We start from the raw sequence: 9,867 nt of genomic DNA on the forward strand, positions 1-9,867 counted from the left end.
TGGCGTTCATGTGAAAGCAGCTTTGGACGAGTTCCTTTGGCTGTCCAACCGTATACTGCTCCAGGAAGTACAGTCGATCCTCGTTGCTCTTGGTCTTGTCCTCGATGTTGTGCTCAAAAGCTTTCATGAATGGCCTGAAAGTTAGAGGATCGCCGTCAAACACCAACACTTCCCTTCTTGGCAGTTTAGATTCTTTCTGCTGTATCACGAGCAGGTCCGTCAAGTCCGTCTGTCTTTGTATGATGTTGGTGAGATCGATGCTCTGAGCTATTTCACGTCTGGGAGTGGATTCTCCTCGTCTGGGTGGTCCATCAGAAATCACAGCTCTACGTGTGGGAGGGTTTGTCGGAGCCCTCGCTGGTTGCTCAGTTATTGGTCGGTGCTGAGTGTCCATCATTCTTTGTAAGGGGGTTTTAGGTATGGTTCCTATCCGTGCAAACTCCAGTCGTGTTAGACTTTCTTCCTCCATTTTGGCAGATGCATATCTCCGGTTTTCAGTTTCTTTTTCAGATTCTGAGGCTCCACTTTCAAATTCCTCTAGGGCCTTTAGCCTTGCATCACTGCTGCAAGATCTGCTTCCAGGTCCAGGGATTCCATTCTTAAACTCAGCTGATGCTTCTCCGTTTCCATTCTTAAACCCAGCTGATGCTTCTCCGTTTCCAGTTCATGTTTCTTTTTCAGAGCTTCAGCTCTGGCCTGCAGAGCAGCTCTGTCTGCAGCTACCTTCATTCGTGCTGAACGCACTGAAGAAGATCTGGAACCTTTGGAAACTTTAGAACCTTTCGAGCTCCTTGAGCTGGTCTGTGAGACGCTGTCCCCAGCATCAACAAGACTTTGTGGGTCAGGCTGAAGTTTTAACCATTGATCCATCTCAGACATAAAAGCTTCATAATCCGCCATTTTGGGCTCTAACCAGTCCAAGTTTTCATTTGTTCTCACATCCTCACTCAGCAATAACTGAACAGAATGATGACTCTTTAAATTCATCCAGCAGTTTTACAAATTCATTTGCAGCTTTATTCACAACGTCAACATCAGCACACTCTCTCATCATTGTTTTTATTTCATGTTCCGTGTGCAGTGAGAGAGTTTCCCTCTCCGTGTCGCGCTGAGTGATTTAAATGCTTTCTTTTGTTGCGCCGCGTCCGTCTCAATCCTATCGGCTCCAGTGAGTCCCGATGCAGATCCTTCCGCCATTATTTCACTTTCCGTTCTCAGCCTTTAATTTTCGTTTGTGCAGGTTTTTTCCAAGTAAGTCCGACTGTTTTTGTTGGAATATTCGTTAGTATTCTGTGGCTTCTTTATTTATTTATACTCGTTCGTGCGCATGTCCGCGCTTTGTTTCCGTGCAGCGATATTGATCCGCGGTGTCCTGCGACCTATAGTTTGATTGATTCCGTAATTTATAGGCAGTTTATGGATTCATTTGTCTGCTCATCAAACACTTCTTTCATTTCCTTCGTCCGTTTTAATGTTTGATTGTAACCAGGTTCAGAAGACGCTCGTTACTCACGGTACCGGTGAGATCAGATTCTGGCTGCAGTCCAGATGAATCCGAAGCGACAGCGACTCCGGGCTTCACTCAGATCCACGTTGCTGGCGTTCTTTGTGGCGTTTAGATGGTGTTTTTAACTTACTGTAGAGGCGGTCGGTGGATTAACGCGCAGTATTCGTAATGTCACTTTCAATCATTTTATTGTAGCACAGAAAATAATGTTAAAACTCTTTAACAGAAAATAAACCGTCTTAAATCTAAATGCGGCTCGTGCGTTGCGGTTAAAAACAATTTCCCTTCCGCTCTCAAACAAAACACACCTGCTGGCACTCAGGTGCCGGCCATTTATAATGTCACGCTGTGCCGGCCCCCGTGTCTAATCACTAATCATGTCCTTAGGTGAGTGATTGCCGGATGCAGCACACCTGGTCCGAGAGCAGGAGGGCATAAAGGCCTTGATCCACACTGTGCAGGGGCGTTGTTCTCCTCACAGGTGGAGTGGTGGTGGTGGTGGTGGTGGTGGTGGTGGTGGGTTACTTTGCTGCTGGTCCCGTTTGTGGTTGGTTTCCTTTGTGGTTGGTTTCGTTGGGTTTGGCTGACAATTAGTGATGGTGAGATGAAGCCTCATGAGGCATCGAACCACTTCAGCCAATTGCTTCGAGAAAGGGTTCGTTTCTCGAAGCTTCATGTGCTCACGACACCCCCTAGTGGCCAAGTGCATAATCACAGGCAGCTGAACCACATCACGTGATGCATTGGATTGTTGTGTCTGTTATGGCTGTTGGGAATGACTATGATTTACAAAAATGTATGACTAAATAATTTCTGTACATAAATTATCACATATGTGCATAATAAAATATGTTTTGAATGTATTCTGTGTGTGCAAATGTTCCCAAAATGGTAGTATCATGATATGGCAGGTTGTGTAATAATGTTATTATGTCACTTTAGGAAAATGGCATGGGCTTAAGCAGGCAGAGGACAGTGAAAGTGCGTGTGTAACTACACTCAAAGAAATGACTCATTGGATGAACTCAATTAAATTTTTGGCAGGTTTTCCATCCAATAATTATATGCAACTCCAACTCAAATTTAGCACATCAGTGCAATAAAATGTAATTAAGTTAGTCCAACTCATTTGTATCAAATACATCTAAAATAAAATAACGATATTCATTAAATTAAATTAATTTGTGTTTGTCCAACTCAAAATATAAACTAACTAACTAACAAAACATGCAAACTCCACACAGAAGGATCACCCCGACTGGGAATTGAACCCACAGACCTCTGGCTTTGAGGCGACAGTGCTAGCCACTACAACACCGTACAGCCCTGAAAGTGTCTTCACCTCATGTAAACAACTGATTTTCGGCTGGCGCATGCGCAAAGGGTAGTCCTCAATGAAACACATTTATTTTGAGTTGATATGCACACCTTCTAACCTAAATAAATCTAATAAATGAAAGTATTCATACATTTTGTGTTACACCCATTAAATATAAATATCTATTTTTGTAATTGATTTATTTAAATCTATCAAACAATATTTAAATGTGTCACCTCGAAGAAGGGCTTGAATCGTTTTTTTGAGTGTAGGAAGAGGGGACTGAATATGCGTGTGTAACTTGGACAATGATGTACAGGACAGGGGACATTGTATTAAATTTTATTCAGAAATAACAGTTTCTCAACAGTTCCATCTTATCACCTCTCCTTCTCTCCTCACTCTCCTAACTCTCCAAAATATCTCTCTCTCTCTAAACTCTCAACCAACAACCCACATGTTGAGTGGAGCCTGAGGGGTTTATATTGCTGTCGAACCTCCCGGCAAAATCTGAACCGCTTCCCGAAGCAGTCACGTGGTACAGCCGGGCAGCGAGGCTTCGGACGTCATCATGTTTGGCTCCTCCCCTAAATGAAGCAAGCCTCGATACACGCTTCGAGGAAACGCCCCCTCCATCACTCGACACACGCTTCGAAGCGTCGGCACATCTCGTAACAACACTACTGACAACACTTACACTCCATTACACACATATGGGCACTACTGATGTTACTGACTGCCACACTTCACTACGTTTTGTTTCGTTATTACGTTAAATAAACACTTTTCTTTGACTTAATGCTGTGTCCGCGCCATATTTGCCATGCCCTAAGAGCCGGGTTGTGACAAATTGGGGGCTCGTCCGGCTTTTTCCCGTGTGCAGTAGGTGACTTGGGAACGTGTAACGGTGGCCTGTTGAATTTGTTTGCTTGCAGCATTTGCGGCAACGACACGGTAAAAAGTGTTCTTAAGGTGGGTTTACGTCGTAACCTAGCTGTAAGTGGCGCATATATGCAAATGTTTGGTTGAGCACTTTCCAGGGCATTTCATTTGTTGTTAGTGCCGTTCGTGGGATTTGAGGTTTTGGGTTTGAGCTACTCCGTAAATTACGATATTTATTGTGGTCTTTGCTCTTCAGTATTCGAGGAGGTTTGTTACATTCATGCTGCGGCGGGTCCGGATCACGATTGCAGGTCGCTCTGTGCCTAAGTGGTGTGGAGTTTCCCCTGGTAGGCGTAGCGACGTTCCCTGTTGGGTTTGTTGCGCGGTGTTTGTTGTTGTGCTGTGGCGAACGTGGCTGAAGCTTCCTTGGGAGCATGGCCGTGGTGTCTGTGGAGTTGCTAGCTTGCTAGTCGCTCTGCTAAACCAGCGGTCTTCAGTGCATAAATACCCACCACAAGTAGCTGCATGAAGACTAGGGACGAGCTTTGATAGTAGGGAGACTCTACACCAGGTTGAGGGTTATTCCTCACTGCACGCAGGGGTTCACATTGTGGGGTCTGTCGTGGTGGTAAACGTGGCTTTTGTTGGTCGTCTTTGTAAATAGTTGAGATGTCGGCGGCTGAGGCGTTCGTTGATGCTCCATCTCAGGAGTCCCTGGATGTGTGCACAAGAGAGCAGCTGCTTTGGATCGCAGATCATTACAAGGTGGTGGTTGAAGGGGACAAACGTTTCAAAGAGAATATCAAAGATGCAATAGTGTCAGAATTGATTGAGAGAGGGATTATGTCTGAGGGTGAAGATTCTGGCCCCGTTTCTACTACTGTGTCTTTTCGAACTCATGGACTAACGTTTGAGCAACAAAAGGAGATTTTGCTGTTGCAGATGGAACATGAAAGGAATAAACAGGAACATGAAAGGAGTAAACAGGAACATGAAAGGAGTAAACTGGAACATGAAAGGAGTAAACTGGAACATGAAAGGAGTAAACTGGAACATGAAAGGAATAAACAGGAACATGAAAGGAGTAAACAGGAACATGAAAGGAATAAACAGGAACATGAAAGGAGTAAACAGGAACATGAAAGGAATAAACAGGAACATGAAAGGAGTAAACAGGAACATGAAAGGAGTAAACAGGAACATGAAAGGAATAAACAGGAACATGAAAGGAATAAACAGGAACATGAAAGGAGTAAACAGGAACATGAAAGGAGTAAACGGGAACATGAAAGGAATAAACGGGAACATGAAAGGAGTAAACAGGAACATGAAAGGAATAAACAGGAACATGAAAGGAGTAAACAGGAACATGAAAGGAATAAACAGGAACATGAAAGGAGTAAACTGTAATTGGAGAATAGTAAGCAGATAGAGATGGAGAGAAGCCGCCAAGAGCTGGAGAGATATCGTTTGTCTGATCGCAGATGGCAAGTTGTCCTGGGACGGGCAGGGCCCACCGGGGCCCACCGGGGCCCACCGGGGCCCAGGCCTGCGGGGAAGCACGTGGATGTGAGTAATTTGCGCTGGTTGCCACCGTTTAATGAGAGGGATCCTGACACGTTTTTGTTGCTATTTGAACGGGTAGCTAAGGCTAGAGACTGGCTCGATGAGGACTGTGCACTGATGCTTCAGTGTGTCCTGTCAGGGAAAGCACAGGAAGCGTCTTCCACGTTGAGTCTGGAGGACAGTTCGAGCGATACTAAGATAAAGGCTGCGGTGCTCAAAATCTATGAGCTGGTGCCAGAGGCCTATCGCCAACGTTTTAGATCCTTGGAGAGGAAAGTAGATCAGACGTATGTGGAGTTGGTGAGAGACCTACCGACTCACTTTAAGCGGTGGTTAACTGCCCTCGACGTAGCTACGTTTGAAGATCTGTGCGAGTTGATGGTTTTGGAGCAGTTTAAAAATGTCCTTCCAGATCGTGTTGCGACGTATATTATCGAGAGGAGAAGCGTGACTGCTGCCGATGCGGCCGTGTCAGCAGATGAGTATATGTTGCTTCATAAACGCAGTTTTAGAGAGTGTCGCAATGTTTTGGGGGTGCGGGAAAATGTTTCTGAGGCAACTGTGCAGGAGATGCGTTCAATGAAGGTGGGAGGGTTTAGATCTGGTGTGGACAATAGTGATACCTGTAATTATTGTCGAGAGGAGGGGCATTGGAAGGCAGATTGTCCTTTGTTAGTCTAGGCTCAGGGATGTGAGGCCTTCTGCCTGTGCGGCTACAGTTACCGGCTGCTGAGGAGTCTCACTCATGTGACCTCAGTGTTCTGGCAGCTTCTGCTCCGTTCATTCGAGGTGGATTTGTGTCACTCTTAGGAAGTGAGGTGAAGGTCCCGGTAAAAATCTTGAGGGATACAGATATGATTCGTATATTGTTGACTCTGTTTTGCCTTTGTCTGAGGAGACTGACACTGGTGACTTTGTTCTCAGTCGCGGGATGGGATTGAAGATTCTCCCGGTTCCTTTGCACAAGATGGTGCTGGACTGTGAGTTGGTGAAAGGTGAGAGAGCTGTTGGGGTGCGTCTGGCGTTACCTATTGAGGGTATACATTATATTTTGGGCAACGGCTTGGCTGGTAGTAGAGTTTGGACTGACACTCCTCCCGCACAGGTGGTCACATGTTGTCCAATGGATTCTGCATTTGACGAGAGCTCCAGAGTGTTGCCTGAGGTTTTTCCGTCCTGCGTATTTACGCGCACTATGAGCAGGTCGGACCCTGCCATGTCATTGGTCGACACGGTGGAGGTGGTGTCGGAGGTCCCGGTTCTGTCCGGGCTTCCTGTGTCACTGTCGCGCGGAGCGGTCGTGGAGCAGCGGGGTGGGGATTCGTCTTTGAGGGAAATGTTTAAGCGAGTTTTGCCCGTTTCGGAGATGGTGCAGTTAGTGGCTCCTTCTTGCAGAACGAGATGTTCGGAGGATGGCTTCCCATTGGTGAGGATTGTGGGGGAAATGAGGTTTTCCATCTTGTGGTGCCGACTGGGGTACGCGGTCTTGTCTTGGAGGTGGCACATGATAGGTGTGGACACTTTGGGAGCCGGGGAGCCTTAGAGAGGATTCGCCCGACCCTTGGGTCTCTTCTGGGTGGATGTTGTGCTGAGCTGGATGGAGGCTGGGAGGAGGGGCTTCCGTGGTTGATGTTGGCTGCGATGGAGGCTGTACAGGAGAGGACAGGTTTTAGCCCTAGTGAGTTGGCTTTTGGACATTCTGTGCGTGGTCCCTTGGCAGAACTGAGATGGCTGTGTGGATACGAAGTTGCCGGTAGGACTGGTGGACTATGTGAATGGTTTTGAGCATCTTTTGTTTCTAGATGGTGGTGTGGCGTGGGAGAAGTCTGTGTCCCGAGGTGGAGTGAAGAGGTTGTATGACCGACGTGCAGAGCAACATGGGTTCGGTCCAGGAGACCAGGTTCTCGTGCTTGTGGCTATTGTTAGTTCCCCTTTTCAAGCTAAGTGTACGGGTCCAGGCGCGGTCACGGATAAAATGTCTCGTCACGGGCACCGTTGCATTGAGTACAGTATGATGACGGTGATCCGTTTGGACACCGATTTTAAGAGGGGGGGGGGTGACGGCCCCCATGTCTAATCACTAATCATGTCCTGAGGTGAGTGATTGCCGGATGCAGAACACCTGGTCCGAGAGCAGGAGGGCATAAAGGCCTTGATCCACACGGTGCAGGGCGCGTTGTTCTCCTCAAGGTGGAGTGGTGCTGGTCGTGGTGCTGGTCGTGGTGCTGGTCGTGGTGCTGGTCGTGATGCTGGTCGTGGTGCTGGTCGTGGTGCTGGTCGTGGTGGTGGTCGTGGTGCTGGTCGTGGTGCTGGTCGTGGTGCTGGTCGTGATGCTGGTCGTGGTGGTGGTCGTGGTGCTGGTCGTGGTGCTGGTGGTGGTGGTGGTCGTGGTGCTGGTGGTGGTGGTGGTCGTGGTGCTGGTCGTGGTGCTGGTCGTGGTGCTGGTCGTGGTGCTGGTCGTGGTGGTGGTCGTGGTGGTGGTCGTGATGCTGGTCGTGGTGCTGGTCGTGGTGCTGGTCGTGGTGGTGGTCGTGGTGCTGGTCGTGGTGCTGGTCGTGGTGCTGGTCGTGGTGCTGGTCGTGATGCTGGTCGTGGTGCTGGTCGTGGTGGTGGTCGTGGTGCTGGTCGTGGTGCTGGTCGTGATGCTGGTCGTGGTGGTGGTCGTGGTGGTGGTCGTGGTGCTGGTCGTGGTGCTGGTCGTGGTGCTGGTCGTGGTGGTGGTCGTGGTGCTGGTCGTGATGCTGGTCGTGGTGGTGGTCGTGGTGCTGGTCGTGGTGCTGGTGCTGGTCGTGGTGCTGGTCGTGGTGCACTTTGCTGCTGGTCCCGTTGCTGTTGGTTTCCTTTGTGGTTGGTTTCCTTGGGTTTGGCTGACAACACTTACACTCCATTACACACACATGGGCACTACTGATGTTACTGACTGCCACACTTCACTACGTTGTGTTCCGTTATTACGTTAAATAAACACTTTTCTTTGACTTAATGCTGTGTCCGCGCCATATTTGCCATGCCCTAAGAGCCGGGTTGTGACACACGCCCACTGACATAGCGTCATCAAAACATGACCAAACAGACAGGTCAACACAAATCATAGTATGGCTTCTACACAGGATGTATGTCTCTCACAGACCTGTAACGTCTTGAAGAGGCTCCTCCACTCGTTACCTGTATTCATGGCACGTGTTTGAACTCGATATCAGTATAAAAGACGCCCGTCCTAACCCTTCTACAGATGACTGGTACAAGGGGATTTTGGAAGTTCTCCCTTTGGAAAAGTTGACCCACACCCTCCATGACAATGTCAAGGGATTTGTCAAAATATGGAAACCAGTCTTAGACGTGGTGGACCCCTCCAGGGTGAACTTTGCTGTGCCAGATTAAAAACACTGTCACTGATGCTGACTTGATTTGTTGATGTAACCTTAAATATGTACTTATAGTGGTGATGTGCGAATGTGTTATGTGCTGTGGTTTTTCTAATTATTTTGTATCCATTATCTATTTATATTTGTTGTCTGTTTTTTGTTGTCCTTTAACCTTTTGTTTCTCTTTTCACTTTGTATTGTATCCTTAATGTCCTGTCTTGCTAATTTGTAAAATCAAAATAAATATATTTTAAAAAAGACGCCCGTCCACAACCTCAAACAGTCACACTCCAAACTCCATAAGGCCAAGACCAACGAGCTCAGAGACACCAGAAACACTAGAGCTGCAGCAGGCGGGGGGGCGGAGTCTGAACAGGTCAGCAGCTCGGTGAGAAGAAACCAACTGGGAGCCATTAGGAGAAAATGGAAGACATACAAGACCTGATGGTCTCCCTCCATCTGGTGCTCCACCAAGACCTGATGGTCTCCCTCCATCTGGTGCTCCACCAAGACCTGATGGTCTCCCTCCATCTGGTGCTCCACCAAGACCTCCCCCGTGGGTCAACATGACCTCAAGAACGCTGAACACACATCCCAGAAGCACCCGGGGGACCGAGTGAATGACCCGAGAGAGCTGGGACCAGCGTAACCACGGCTACCATCAGTAACACACCACAGGGCCAGGGACTCAACCTGCAGGGCCAGAGGGTCCCCCTGCTGGAGCCAGAGGGTCCCCCTGTTGGAGCCAGAGGGTCCCCCTGCTTGAGCAAGAGGGTCCCCCTGCAGGGCCAGAGGGTCCCCCTGCAGGGCCAGAGGGTCCCCCTGTTGGAGCCAGAGGGTCCCCCTGCTTGAGCCAGAGGGTCCCCCTGTTGGAGCCAGAGGGTCCCCCTGCTGGAGCCAGAGGGTCCCCCTGTTGGAGCCAGAGGGTCCCCTTGCTGGAGCCAGAGGGTCCCCCTGTTGGAGCCAGAGGGTCCCCCTGCTGGAGCCAGAGGGTCCCCCTGCTGGAGCCAGAGGGTCCACCTGTTGGAGCCAGAGGGTCCCCCTGCTGGAGTCAGAGGGTCCACCTGTTGGAGCCAGAGGGTCCCCCTGTTGGAGTCAGAGGGTCCCCCTGCTGGAGTCAGAGGGTCCACCTGCTGGAGCCAGAGGGTCCACCTGTTGGAGCCAGAGGGTCCCCCTGCTGGAGTCAGAGGGTCCACCTGTTGGAGCCAGAGGGTCCCCCTGCTGGAGCC

This window comes from Pseudoliparis swirei, unplaced genomic scaffold (assembly GCF_029220125.1).
Source record: "Pseudoliparis swirei isolate HS2019 ecotype Mariana Trench unplaced genomic scaffold, NWPU_hadal_v1 hadal_25, whole genome shotgun sequence".
NCBI lineage: Eukaryota > Metazoa > Chordata > Actinopteri > Perciformes > Liparidae > Pseudoliparis > Pseudoliparis swirei.